Source organism: Ovis aries, chromosome 9, assembly GCF_016772045.2.
Source record: "Ovis aries strain OAR_USU_Benz2616 breed Rambouillet chromosome 9, ARS-UI_Ramb_v3.0, whole genome shotgun sequence".
Classification (NCBI taxonomy): Eukaryota; Metazoa; Chordata; class Mammalia; order Artiodactyla; family Bovidae; genus Ovis; species Ovis aries.
The window spans coordinates 44,670,642-44,684,991 of NC_056062.1; the positions used below are offsets into that span (position 1 = coordinate 44,670,642).

Consider the following 14,350-nt stretch of genomic DNA (forward strand, 5'->3'; position numbering starts at 1 on the left):
TTCGATCTCTGGATTGGGAAGATCCTCTGTGGTAGGAAGGGGCAACTTGCTCCAGTATTCTTGCCTGAAAAATCCCACGGACAGAGGAGCCTGACACAGGCAGTCACAAAGAGTCAGACACGACTGAGCAACTGAGCACAGGCATGTGCACACGCATGCACACACAACATATGGTTAGTATTTAAAACCCTGATACTCACTTCTCCTAACTAGGGCAAAGAATGTTTAGAGAATAGTAAAATGTTGTAAACAGGATTTGGATTTCCCAGAAGCTGTTGGCCAGACTTTCTCTTTTCCTAGTTATTCCTTCATTCTGTTTGTAACCTTAGGATTTGAGAGTTCAGTAGAAATCATATGAGGCAAGAGAGCTGGGGAGAGAACAGCCCTGCTACTCTGCCACAAGACACACCTCATCCATACAACGCTGCTTTGTTATCACAGTGTCTCTCTCCACACACCTCAGCTCTCAATCTGAGTCAGGGTCAAATGCAACCTAAATCACATCTGGAACCAAGGGAGCTTAGGTTTTTGTAGCCTTTGCTGGCCAGAAAGACACATCAGCAGAGACTGCAGTAGGTACTGAGGGAGCCAATCTATGTCTGCCCTGCTGGTCAGCAAAACATGGGCACTGGCTTTTAATGAGGCTTTAGTTCTACAAGAGATTTGAAGAACACTTCATGGAAATTTGACATGCAGAAGTATTTTTTCCTTCTGGTGCACTACAGGGATGAAGCAGTGGAAGCTTTTACAGAAAGCTGTGGAAAATTTCCCTTGCAAGCTATCAGCCGGTTTTCTAAATTAGCCTTTAATTTGTTAATCAAAAACAAGAAGTGATTGAAATTACTGGGAACCAAACTGGGGGATACAGTCAATGAAACGGGAAAAACAAAGCAAGATCTGTTTACATTCTTGCCAAATGTATTCCTTAGTTTGGAAATTTGGAGGTTTTGGTTTTTTTGGTCTTTTTATGATGTTGATTTTGTTTGGGGACGTTTTTTAACTGGGAAGCATTCTCATATTGTGGAAAGGGATTGGTCTTTATATCTTTGGAGGTGAGTGTGTTTACTGCTTTGTGGACATACAATTAATACAGAACGTGGGATCGAGAGGGCAAACTCCTAAGTTCATTGCAGCATCATTCACAATAGCCAAGATGTGGAAATAACCCAAGTGTCCAGTGCTGGATGAATGGACAAAGAGAATGTGGTATGAAGATGCAATGGAATAGTATTCAGCCCTAAGAAAGAAGGAAATCTTGCCATTTGCCACAACGTGAATTGACCCAGAGAGCATCACGCTAAGTGAAATAAGCCAGACCGGGAAAGACAAGTACTATATGACCTCACTTGTGAATGGAAACTAAAAAAGCCACACTCATAGAAATAGCAAGTAGAATGGTGGTTGCCAAGGGCTGAGGGGTGGGGGGCATGGGAGATGCAAGACAAAGTGTATAAGCTTTCAGTTTAAGATGAATGAAATCTGGGAATCTAGTGCACAGCTCTAGTTGACTCTAGTTAATAATTTCATACTGTATACTTGGAAGTTACTGAGAGAATAGAACTTTAATGTCCTTCCCATAACAACAACAACAAAATTGCAATTTATGAGGTAAGGGATGTGTTTAACTAGCTCTATCATGGTAAACATTTCACATTATCATATTGTATGCCTTAAACTTACACAGATTTAACATGTCAATTATATCTCAACAAAGTTAGAAGAACATCAGAAGTGCAAGTCTTGAATTTTTTCATGCAGAGACTAAAGTAGCTGCAAAAGACTACCTATACATTCCTATATCTTCTCTGCCTAAAATTTCAGGGGATGTTGATAAAGATGTCTCATTTCAGTTCAGTCGCTCAGTTGTGTCTGACTCTTTGCGACCCCTTGAATCGCAGCACGCCAGGCCTCCCTGTCCATCACCAACTCCCGGAGTTCACTCAGACTCACATCCATTGAGTCAGTGATGCCATCCAGCCATCTCATCCTCTGTCATCCCCTTCTCCTCCTGCCCCCAATCCCTCCCAGCATCAGAGTCTTTTCCAATGAGTCAACTCTTCCCATGAGGTAGCCAAAGTACTGGAGTTTCAGCTTTAGCATCATTCCTTCCAAAGAAATCACAGGGCTGATCTCCTTCAGAATGGACTGGTTGGATCTCCTTGCAGTCCAAGGGACTCTCAAGAGTCTTCTCCTACACCACAGTTCAAAAGCATTAATTCTTTGGCGCTCAGCCTTCTTCACAGTCCAACTCTCACATCCATACATGACCACTGGAAAAACCATAGCCTTGACTAGACGGACCTTTGTTGGCAAAGTAATGTCTCTACTTTTCAATATGTTATCTAGGTTGGTCATAACTTTTCTTCCAAGGAGTAAGTGTCTTTTAATTTCATGGCTGCAGTCACCATCTGCAGTGATTTTGGAGCCCAAAGATGTCTGGAACGTATTTAAAATCATACTGGAGCTATTCGAATATAGTGTGAATATGTCTGTTGTATGAAAAATAATTAGGCATACAATAATTGCCCAAGTTGAATAATCTGCAGAGAGCTTTTTCAATTGCAATGTTAAATGTATTTACTTTTAATCCAAACAATAAATTACAATGATACCCTATAGTTTTTGAGTTTTTATTATCAATCTCTTTCTGGATGTTTTATATGTTTTATCTCATCTGATCCTTTTATGATTTTTTTGATCCTTTCATGATTTAGTGTTTGCTGTTTTAAGGTAGTATATTTGGTTATTTCTATCCTTTAAGGACTTGAAGAAATGATAAAGGCAATGATTATCTGTGTATACAAGAGCATGGAGAGCTAGGGTTGAATTTTGTCAAGGGTTATTCAATGTCTTAGAAGGATTACTTTGTTAATAATTGTTCAGACTTGTTCATTGTGTCTGTGAGCAATGTATGACATCAGAACTGTATAGCTGTCATCACTTGTGACTTGTTCTATTGAATCCGAAAATTTCTAAGGAACAAGAGCTTTGAAGTAAGCTCGGCCTGATAAAAAGCTCCTTGCATGGCAGTGGTGGCTGATACTGTGAAGACTGAAGGCAAACTGGCAGAATGACAACCAGCCTGTGGAGAAGGAATGCCAGCAGTGGGAGGGAAAGCAGAGAGTGAGGCGGCTGGGCCTTGTCATTGCCCCTGTGGGATCCAAGAGCCTGCAAAGGCCCAGCCCCTGGACCTGCCTTTTTCCCTTCCTTATTTTCTCTGTTAAAAGAATGTGGTGACTCTGTATGATGTTGGGTGGTTTAGGTCTTTGAGTTCCTTTCCTGGAGGAAATTCTGAATTTACAGATCACCCTTGAATAACTTGAGGGTTAATCCACATATAATTTATCATCAGCCCGCCAGTATCTGAGCTTCCTCTACATCCACGATTCAACCCATCAAGGACCATATAGTACTGTAATATTTACTATTGAAAAATATTCATGTATAAGTGGATCCTGGCAATTCAAATCCACCTTGGTAAGGGTCGACCAACTGTACTTTTCTTTTTTGGACTATCTGGCTCTATAAATGTAACTAATTTTGGAACACTTCAGTCAGGGGTTAAGAAATATGATTGTGTAATTAAAACCTCAGTTAAGATGCTTTTGGTTTCAAATAACAGGCAACCTATCTTACAATGAACTAAATCATATGGGAAATTATTTGCTTATCAATGAAAACTCTAGCAATAAGTCAGCAGAGTTTGGTCAGGGCTCCAGCTTGGTTTCTCCACAATTCTCTTAACTTTGTTCACTCAAGCCCACTTTACTCACTGTCACAAAATGGTTGCAGCAGGCCCAGGTCTCACATCCATATACCACATTGTTAGCAAGAAGGGCTTACTTTTCCTTTTCAACTGCTGAAAGGAAAGAATCCTACAGATTTGGATCAGTTAAGATGCTAAGCTCATCCTTGAACCAATCATGGTGGAAGAAGAATGTATTCTTCATGTTATCTAGGCTCACTCCTGCAGATGGTGATGGGAAGATGGTGGTGATGGTGGTGGAGGTACCGTAAAAACACATGACTACTTCACAATGAGGAAATACACAAGGTTTGTGTGTATAAACCAAGACACAATCCCAGGTGTACTTTCTTTCCAATCTCTTGACAACTGTCTTTCCTAGATTGCACCCAGGATTAGTGGGATGCCCAGGGGGTAGAGGGTGGGTGGCAGTGTTGATTTGGCAGTTTTTAATGTCCATGTACATGAGGCGCAAACTATAGGAGTGGGAGTGGAGAATATTTTTATAGGCTCCTACAAGCCAAAGCCTTCTGGAAGAATATTCTGAAGATACAGACATTTTGGCATTCAACAGTGACTCAGGAGTAAGTTTAATTAAGAATAATCAGCGAGGGGATGTTAATATTAGCAGTCTAAAATTAACCACACAGAAGCTGAAGAATCAAAGAATTGTCAGCTCTTTCAAGGGCAAAAACTAAACTGTATTTTCTTTTGTCTCCCCAAAAGGAATTTACATGAAGCTTAGTGGCTTTATGATTCTATAAAGGCCTTGACTCTGCAGGGACACTGTTCAGGCTGCAGTTTTAGTGTCTTCTTACTAGGTACTTAACTTCCCCATTTGATGGATAAAATCTATATGATGTAGGCTTTTTGCTTTATGAATGGCCAGATCTTGGGAAGAAACACAGATCTAAAATGTTATTGAAGTCTGGAAGTCTGGAATAGTGGGGAATTTCTGGAATTCAAATGGCTTTATTTATATTCTGCAGCACAGAATATGAAGGAGGCTGCTGCTGCTGTTGCTGCTAAGTCGCTTCAGTCATGTCTGACTCTGTGTGACCCCAGAGATGCCAGCCCACCAGGCTCCCCTGTCCCTGGGATTCTCCAGGCAAGAACGCTGGAGTGGGTTATGAAGGAGGCTGCTGCTGCTGCTAAGTCACTTCAGTCGTGTCCGACTCTGTGTGACCCCATAGACGGCAGCCCACCAGGCTCCCCCGTCCCTGGGATTCTCCAGGCAAGAACACTGGAGTGGGTTGCCATTTCCTTCTCCAATGCAGGAAAGTGAAAAGTGAAAGTGAAGTTGCTCAGCCATGTCCGACTCTTAGCGACCCCATGGACTGCAGCCTACCAGGCTCCTCCATCCATGGAATTTTCCAGGCAACAGTACTGGAGTGGGGTGCCATTGTCTTCTCCGATGAAGGAGGCTAGGGCCCCTGATTGATAAACATCAGAGACCTCAGCCCTCCTACTGGCTTCCCTCCTGCCCCCAGCCACACCCCTCTACCTTTTGTAATATTATATGGGTTGGAAGAGGATTGAAGGCAGTTGATGAAGAGGGTTTGGTACAGGGTAGGTGCCAATTTATGTAATCTTTGTGATGATATCCTTCTCTGAGTAAGGCTAGGATCAGAGCTCTGTGGGAATCATATTATTCTGACATATCTATGCTGGCCTCTTCCTTTTCTGTGTTACCCCAGGCCTGGAGGGCTCACAGCAATAGGAGGCCAGATACACATCAACTTCCGCTTCTGCACTTTAAAATTCTAGTCCTGGCTTTCCCATCACTAGCTGTGAGACTGGAGGCAAATGACTTCACCTCTGTGATCTTTCTATAAGACATGGTTAATGTTTCCCTACATTGTAGCACCGCCAGTAGGATCAAATTAGGGAGCATGGAGGCATTCTCTGCAAATTGTCAGGTTATACAATGGGAGAGAGTTATTTAGTCTCTCAAACACCAGCAATGGTCTGCAGTGTTTCAACCCTGCAGTCTTTCGATGCGCCTGAGGGTTTCTTTGTTGTGGTGGGAATTCTCATTGCAGCGATACAATTTGCTCAATCTAAAAAGCAAAGCACTAAGATGTTTCTACTTTATAAAATTAGATATAGGAGAAAAAGGCATATGCAAGTCTTTGGGCTGTGATCATCCAAGTAGAATAGCAGTCAAATCTCTGGTAACAGGGTTCTGACTCTAGCATTAGCACGGTTTCTGCGATTTCACTGGCCCTAATGAGATGAACAGAAGGGATGCCTACTGTGAAATATGTAACAGGAATCAGGAGACATGGATTTTGATGGAAGGATATGAGGATATATGTCCCCTTTGAGAGTAATTCTAAAACCTCATTATGGTTGGCCACAAAAAACATTTCAAGTCCTTCCTTACTCTAAACTGCTTAAATGTAACATTTTATTCTGCTGCAATCTTTTATTTTGGTTAATCAGGATTCATGAAGAAAAGAAAGTGAACCAGCTTCTCCATCTCCACCTTAAGGGGGATCACATAGGCTGACTCTGATGCCCATTCAGAAGAGGAGGACGAGTTCATCTGGGAATGTGTGGCTGTAATGGCGTCAAGAAAAAGCTACTTTTAATCCCTGCAATCCTTGACTTTAAAACAGTCACACTGTGTAAGTCAGAAGACACAGCCCTGGGGAGGGATGGTGGCAAAGACAGAAGTACCTGAATTTCTTTTTTAAATACAATATATTTTTGTACAGAATCCTTCCCTGAGTTCATCCTTAGCTCTGCTTTCCCTGAGGTTATTTCTTATCTATCTCCCTTCCTGGATGTAAAATGCTTGGTCTGCATATTACCATAGGCTTATGGGTTTTGGTGTGTGTTGGAATCCAACTCCTTTGAGTGTCTGTGGAAATAGAGAAGCACACAAGGCAGGCAATTGGAGGAATTATTATTACTGCTATTTATTTTTGCCTTCTCTGCTGGACTATGCATGGAGTTGGGTGAGAAAAGAACTCTGGAGGTGAAAGGGCAGGCTGGATGTTCTTGCTTACTTAGCCCAGATCAACCAGAGCTGCAGGTGCTTCCCACCTCCAACCCTGACTCCAGAAGTCATTCTACCTCCCCATGAAACCTGTAACTCGGAATAAACACTGTTGGTCTGAAGAGGTTTCTGTCTGAGACATTTCTATTTTTAGTACCCTGTTCTTCTGCCTTCCAATATCCCCACAACAGCCAGGGAGCTGGAAACAGGGACTTACTGATGCAGCAATGACTGATTAACCCCAAATCTATGTGATTTATAAATACTTGTGGAGCACAAATCATGACAAAGAACTCACAGGAGGCTGAAGAACCAGGAGGTGATGTGGTCACAATTAACAACTGACGCCCAGTTGTAAACCTGACCTTACCCATGTGGAGGTGACAAACGCCCCTGAATCCAGGTCATCGAGATGGATTCAAGGCTTGGCTCAATTGCTTCACCTTCCCAATACCTGATCATCCTCACTAAGGAACGGAGTCCCGGGAGGGCTAAATGAGAATAGAAATGAGGCTCTTTGTAAAGCAGTCACATGTCCTATAACAATGAGGTTCTGTTTGAGCCTATAGCCCTTGGGATTTTAAAGATGGTCTTTTTGAGTTTGGGACTTTTCCTTAATGGTCGAGAATAGAGTGCCAGAACCAAATAGACAGGTCCCTGTGCCTGGATCTCTGGATTCATGCAAAGTGTCTCAAGCAGTTTGGTCTTGAGGATTGAGTTGGGGAAACTGAGGCAATGTGATGCTATTTTGTCCTTTCCTGTCAAATATAAAACCAAAAAAATAAAGAATACTACCCCAGCTTCTACACCTACATGCAACTCTCCTCCTCTTACCACTAGGTATGTTGTTATTTAGTTGCTAAGTCATGTCTGGGTATTTTGTGACCACATGGACTGTAGCCCACCAGGCTCCTCTGTCCATGGGATTTCCCAGGCAAGAATATTGGGGTGGATTGCCATTGCCTTCTCCAGTGACTCTTTCTGACCCAGAAATCAAGCCTGAGTCTCTTACAGCTCCTGCACTGGCAGGCGGATTCACCACTGAGCCACCCAGGAAGCCCAGCAAAGAAGATTGGTTCTACTTCTTTGCTATAGGGAAGCTCCGTGCACACCTGATGCACTGTGTTCACTGGTATCCCCCAACAAGTCCTGTCTCTGGTTCATGGCAGGTCTTCAGCAAACATTTGGTGAATCAACCTTTCTTTAAATCTTGGCGGTTCTAAAGCTTTTGGTTTTCTTTTGTCTGTAGGTGGGATAATGATAGCACTCGGGCTGCCTGTAGCTCTTCCACAGCCCTGTCCCCTCTCCCTGACCCTCTGTCCACCTTCCTGTCTCTCTGTCATTGCTCCAAGCAAGGGCTCAGCTGGCTCTGTGGTCTTCTTGCTCCACTGTCTCCTTAGGCCCATGTACTCTCTCTCTGCTGCCACAAGCGGGGTTTTGTGAAATGTAAATCTGATCACGTGTTCATTAAATCAACATTTACTGACTTCCTGTGCCCTGCTAGCAACTATTCAGATTCTAAAGATCCCCTTGAACAACTTTCCATCACGTGTGGAACTGCGCGGTAACCAGGCTCCTCCCCTGACTTCCTCCCCCATCTCAATGGCCGGCTTTTCAGCCACACCAGAGTCCTTTTCACTGCCTAAGAGCAGTGTTGACTCATCCCTTTCTTGATTTTGCTGTTCCCTCTGCAATGAAAACCCTTCCCTGCCTTGTTGGTCTGAAGAACTCCTATTCATCCTGTAACACCCAGCTACAGAGCTTTTCTGCAAAGGCCTCTCTGACTGCTTTTCCTACCCTAACCAGAATGACGACACCATTGTACCTTGCATATCCTGAATGCTACAGCTCTGCCAGCACATGCTTGTGTGTTACATTTGTGTATTGCACATATGTCATTACACATACAGCACTGGATCGTAGTGCTTTCCTTCCCTGGCCATCTCCCTGGCTGCAATGCCAGCCTTGTGAGGTCAGCCATTAGTTCTAGTGCATGCTGGCGTGCCCAGCACCTAAGGAGGGATGGCATACACATCTGCCCAAAGAATCGCAGCAGAGATGTAACTTAGATGAGCTTTCCCTGTGGATCCTCCTCCTGTACCAGCCTCTAAATATCCTTTCTCAGGGTCTCATTCCCTTTTTACTCTAAGACTCTTTCCCTTGGCAATCTCACCTAATCCTATGACTTTGAAGCATTCGTCTATCGATAGGTGAAGTGAAAGTATTGGTCGCTCAATCGTGTCTGACTCTGCAACCCAGGGACTGCAGCCTGCCAGGCTCCTCTGTCCATGGGATTCTCCAGGCAAGAACACAGGAGTGGGTAACCATTCCCTTCTCTGTTGACAACCCCCCTCCCCAAAATTTATCTCTGCATCAAACCTTTCTTCCCAGTTCCTGCTCACTTCTCTGACTGTAGATCTAACTTATTATCTCTTCCCGGGTGTTTCCCAGACATCTCAAATATAATATCCAAGAGCAAAGTTAATCTTTACTTCAAATCCACTTATCCTGTTTGTTAAATAAAACATCCACTCCTTGTTGTAAGTCAAGGCACCATGACTTGGTCAAGGTCAGAAGCCATGACCTTGTCTTTGAAACTTCCTTCTCCTTTAGCAACATTCAACCCATTACCACATCTAGTTCATTCCACTTCTCGTACAGATCTTGATTCTTCCTTGCTTTCTTCGCCTTCACTGCTTTTCCCTCCTCCTCTCTCCCATGTGGCCCACTTTCCCAGCCTCATGACTGGAGTCTCTGCTACCATCTTGCTCCCCTGCTTCCCCACAAGGCAGGTAAACCAATTTAAAGGAAAATGCGAACAGCATCCCATCCTTCCTTGCTTAAAATTCTTCAGTACCTTTCCACTCACAAAAAGAGAAAATTCTTCTAAAAAACTCTTAGCATGATCTGCAAAACACTATCCCAGTAGGTCTCTACCTTCCTCTCCTTTCCTGCACTCCTTACACCCTCACTTTGTAGGTTCCAAATATATAGGCTGCCAATGCAGTAGACATAAGAATTCAATCCCTGGGTTGGGAAGATCCCCTAGAAGAGGGCATGGCAACCCACTCCAGTATTCTTGCCTGGAAAATCCCATGGACAGTGGAGCTTGGCAGGCTGTAGTCCATGGGGTCGCAAAGAGCTGGACATGACTGAAACAATTTAGCATGCGCGTACACACAGATACACACACATACAGATTTTACTTTTTGCTCTTAATTGGCCAGGAATCTCCATACCAAATCGAAGCAGACATATAATAGAGTTCAAATTCAGATTATATTAGTTGTCAGGGGATGCTGAGATTCTCCTAATTAAATTATGGCTGCCAGTCATCACTCAAACTAAGGATATTGTTAATTAAGATACAAAACAATGTGATACATATGTATGACTGAGCACTACCTAACATGGGAAAGGAATATACCAACCTATTCCTTTCAGTTAGAATTAACTGGGCTCATTTTGGATATAGTTTATCTTGGGGAAAAAATGGAATAGATTAAGTTACCATGACTGTTCTAAGATAGATAATTTTTTCTCCTCTGATGCACACTAAAAGAAAAGATTATCACTTTTTCCCCAGTCTCATTCAGAGAGTCTCCTGGCATCTGTATTATTATTCAAAATATATTATATATTGGGGAAGTTTGAATCTACACTTTAATAAGCTGCAAACCTAATTATATTTGCAAAACTGCCCCAAGGTCCTTACTCTACTTTTCAACAAAGTATTCAACCAGCTGAATGCTAGAAGCAAGACTTCACTTTACCAAAACTGTCTTATTCATGAATTCCACAAAAACAATTTATTCTCACATTTATCATCAGTAATAAATAAATCACATTGCTATCGAGATGCAAAGCACATTTTATGATACATTGCCTTTCTTTTTCATTGCGTTTCTTTTATTACTTAGAGATTTTCCCCAGTGATAAGCCAAGATGATCTTCAAAACATGAATTGGAAAAGATAAGAGCCTTTGAAATATCATTTCCTTCTGCTGTGGAAAAGTTTCATCGCTGTAGTCAGTGTTTTAGTAATACAGGTAGAAAGTTGTTGTAGAGGCTTGGTCATTTCAAATCTAGTTCAGGGTCAGCAAAAACAAATCCCAAATGGTGAGATTTTAGTATCTTTGGAGGCAGTGTAGTGTGATGGGAAGGCTTTGGATGGTAGATTCAGAAAACCTAAGTTGGAATCACATGGCAGAATAAATTTGGGAAGATGACTTCTGAGCCTCAGGTTTCTCTGAAGAATGTTCCATGTACTATTGGGGTTTGTTGTTTAGTCGCTCGGTTGTGTCTGACTCTTGTGACCCCATGGACTGTACCCAGGTTCCTCTGTCCATGGGATTTCTCAGGTAAGAATACTGGAGTAGGTTACCATTTCCTTCTCCAGGGGATCTTTCTGTCCCCAGAGATCAAACCCTTATTTCCCAAGTCTCCTGCATTAGTAGGAGAACTCTTTACCACTGAGCCACCAGGGAAGCCCCCACTGGGGAGGCATAAATGATCTCACTGTCAGTGTAGAGTTGGGCAGGGGACAAGGGTTAAAAACTGCAGTGTCGATGACTTGTAATGATGCAAAGTTTCCTGTCCTCTCCTGACATTATTACAAAGGAAAATGCCAAACTTCAGAGTTTGTATCATTGGAGAGTTGCAGTTGATAAGGAGGCTTGATTCCATTAATTTCCCAGAGCATGTGGGTTTCCTGGGAAAGTTGGATTTATTTTGTATTATGGTTCACTTGAAGGTCTAATGATTTTGGCATTATTACTATTGTCAGTAATCTGCATTAACATACCCTGATTGTCACAGAATTCTGGAATTACTGTGGACCTGTACAGATTCCATTTATAATCCTATTCTAAAGAGAAAGCTTTTTGTGCAGCAACATGACTTCTAACCATTCTAGGAAGCAAACACTAGTTCATTCTTTTATTTAGTAATTTATTCAAATATTCACTGAGTGTGTACAACACACCACACACTGTTCTAAGCAAAGAGGAAACAGAAATGGTCAAAAATTCAAATATCTCTGACCTCCATCAGGGAGGAGCCATTCATACTTAATACATAAGTAAACCATACTGTCTGTGGATGGTGAGGGTCACTATGGAGACCAGAAGGCAGGGGAGGGTTCCACCAAGGGCCAGAGGAGGATTGCTGAACTTTACATATGACAGTCAGGGATTTGCCTGGTGGTCCAGTGGTTAAGTATCTGCTTTGCAAGGCAGGGGGTGGAGGTTCTATCCCTAGGTGGGGAACTAAGATTCCACCCGCTGCAGTGCAACTAAGCCCATGTGCCATCACTAGAGAGTCTATGCACTGCAAGGAAAGATCCTGCATGAGGCAACTAAGACCCAAAGCAGCCTATATGAATAAATAAATATTCGAAAAGTATGGTGGTCAAGGAAGGTGTATTTGAGGAGGCAACACTAGCAAGAAAGCCATGTGGATTCCTATGGAAGGAATGTTCCGGGCAAAGGGAGGCCAAATGCAGAGTCCAAGGCATGGAAACATGCTCGGGGATTAAGGAGTTAGGAGGAGCCTGGTGTGACTGGCAGAAGTGAGTCCTGGGGACCAGAGGAGGCATCTGAGAGGCAGGGCCTTGAAGGCTATTGTAAAGATTTTGGCTTCTAATCTGAGCCAGAGATGAAGTCATCAGAGAGTTTTAAGCAGAGGAATGGTTTGATCCGAGTGCAGTAAAGGATTCTTTTTTTTTTTTTTTCCAAAAGTTAGCCTTTCACGCAGCAGGAAGCATCTTGCCCCTACAGTTTCTGTAGCCCACCATGGGAGAGGCTGGTCCCCAAGCTGGCCCCCTCAAAGCTCAAGCATCTGATAAACACTTGGGCTCCAAGTAAATGTCACATAACTTATGACCCATCCCAACATGAAGACTCCTCTGTTACAGCATAGGAGAATCTGGGGTGAATGCTGCAGGTGTTGATTACACAGCTCAGGGAGTATATTCTAAAAATTTCTGAGAAATGGGAAACCTGAAACAGAGCAGAGGTAGAGAGAACAAACACCAACTCCCCACATCTCCCGCCTCCCTGGCCCCTGGCAGCCACCGTTCTGCTTTCTGTCTCTGAATCTGATTACTCTGGGAATCTCATTTGAGAGGAATTATATGATATTATCTTTTTATGTCTGACATTTTACCCAGTGAAATGTATTCAAGTTTCATCCATTCTGTAGCATGTGCCAGATTTTCATTCCTTTTTACAGCTGAATAAAACATTCCACTGTATGGGTATAGTTGGCTTCCCAGCTTGTGCTGGTGGTAAAGAACCTGCCTGGCAATGCAGGAGATATGAGAGACATGGGTTCAATCCCTGGGTTGAGAAGATCCCCTGGAGGAGGGCATGGCAACCCACTCCAGTATTCTTATCTGGAGAATCCCATGGACAGAGGAGCCTGGTGGACTACAGTCTGTAGTGTCTCACAGAAGTGACTTAGCATGCACGCACGCATGGGTATATCCTTCAGCACCGCATCACCATCTTGGATGTCATCCCTATGGGTCACTACAACTTCCTCAATGATTTTGGGGGTGAGACCTAGAGGAGGCAGTTAGTTGGAGTCAAGGCAGAGGAGTTTCACTCTTTCCTTTGAGAGGATGGCTGGGATTGTGGGCAACTTTAGGAGGGTGGCATGTGAGAATGGGAGCTCTTGATGATTCTATTTCCTCTTGTAGGATGTTGTTGTTGCTTAGTTGCTGAGTCGTATCCAGCTCTTTTGTGACCCCTTGAACTGTAGCCTGCCAGGCCTATCTGTCCATGAGCTTTCCCAGGCAAGAATGCTGGAGTGGGTTGCCATTTCCTTCTCCAGGGAATCTTCCTGACCCAGTGATTGAACCCGCATCTTTCGGATTGCCAGGCAGGTCCTTTACCACTGTGCCACCCAGGAAACTCAGCTTTGTAAGATGCTGCTGCTGCTGCTGCTGCTGCTAAGTCGCTTCAGTCGTGTCCGACTCTGTGAGATCCCATAGATGGCAGCCCACTAGGCTCCCCTGTCCCTGGGATTCTCCAGGCAAGAACACTGGAGTGGGTTGCCATTTCCTTCTTCAGTGCAGGAAAGTGAAAAGTGAAAGTGAAGTCGCTCAGCCATGGCGGACTCTTTGCGACCCCCTGGACTGCAGCCTACCAGGTTCCTCCATCCATGGGATTTCCCAGGCAAGAGTACTAGAGTGGGGGTGCCATGGGGGGATTTAATCTACATATAATGCAGGAGGAGTTTACAAGCCAACAACTTGCTGTGGGCAGTCCATCCCAATTCTATCTCCATCTCAGGTACCAGCATTCATCTTTGGGTAGGAACAAAGTTACTACTCATGATACAGCTCTAAAAATATGAGATTGTGACTACATAGCTACTAGAGAGGAGTGAATATTACTCCTGCACCTAATGATTTATTGCTGATTTGGTCCTTATGATGAAGTACTTTGTTGTGTTGTTTTAATATGTGTCTCAAGGTAACACAATGCTCCACAGCCAGCACCTTGGAGAGTTATTTGGTGTCAGTAATACAGAAGCACATCTCTCCTCTCCTCCATATATCCTCAAAAAAATCAGTTTCTTGACGTTCTCAATTAGAG

General features: G+C 43.4%; 1 protein-coding gene and 1 long non-coding RNA gene across 2 annotated transcripts in view; one reads left to right on the top strand and one right to left on the bottom strand.

The window, feature by feature from the left end:
- Positions 1-6,871, top strand: part of LOC114116371 (uncharacterized) — a 183,933-nt gene extending 177,062 nt beyond the window's left edge. Inside the window, exon 4 of the long non-coding RNA XR_009595056.1 lies at positions 6,191-6,871. This is a non-coding gene — a long non-coding RNA (uncharacterized LOC114116371). The remainder of the gene's footprint in view (positions 1-6,190) is intronic.
- Positions 1-14,350, bottom strand: part of CPA6 (carboxypeptidase A6) — a 309,307-nt gene that overhangs the window by 179,597 nt on the left and 115,360 nt on the right. The window lies entirely within an intron of this gene.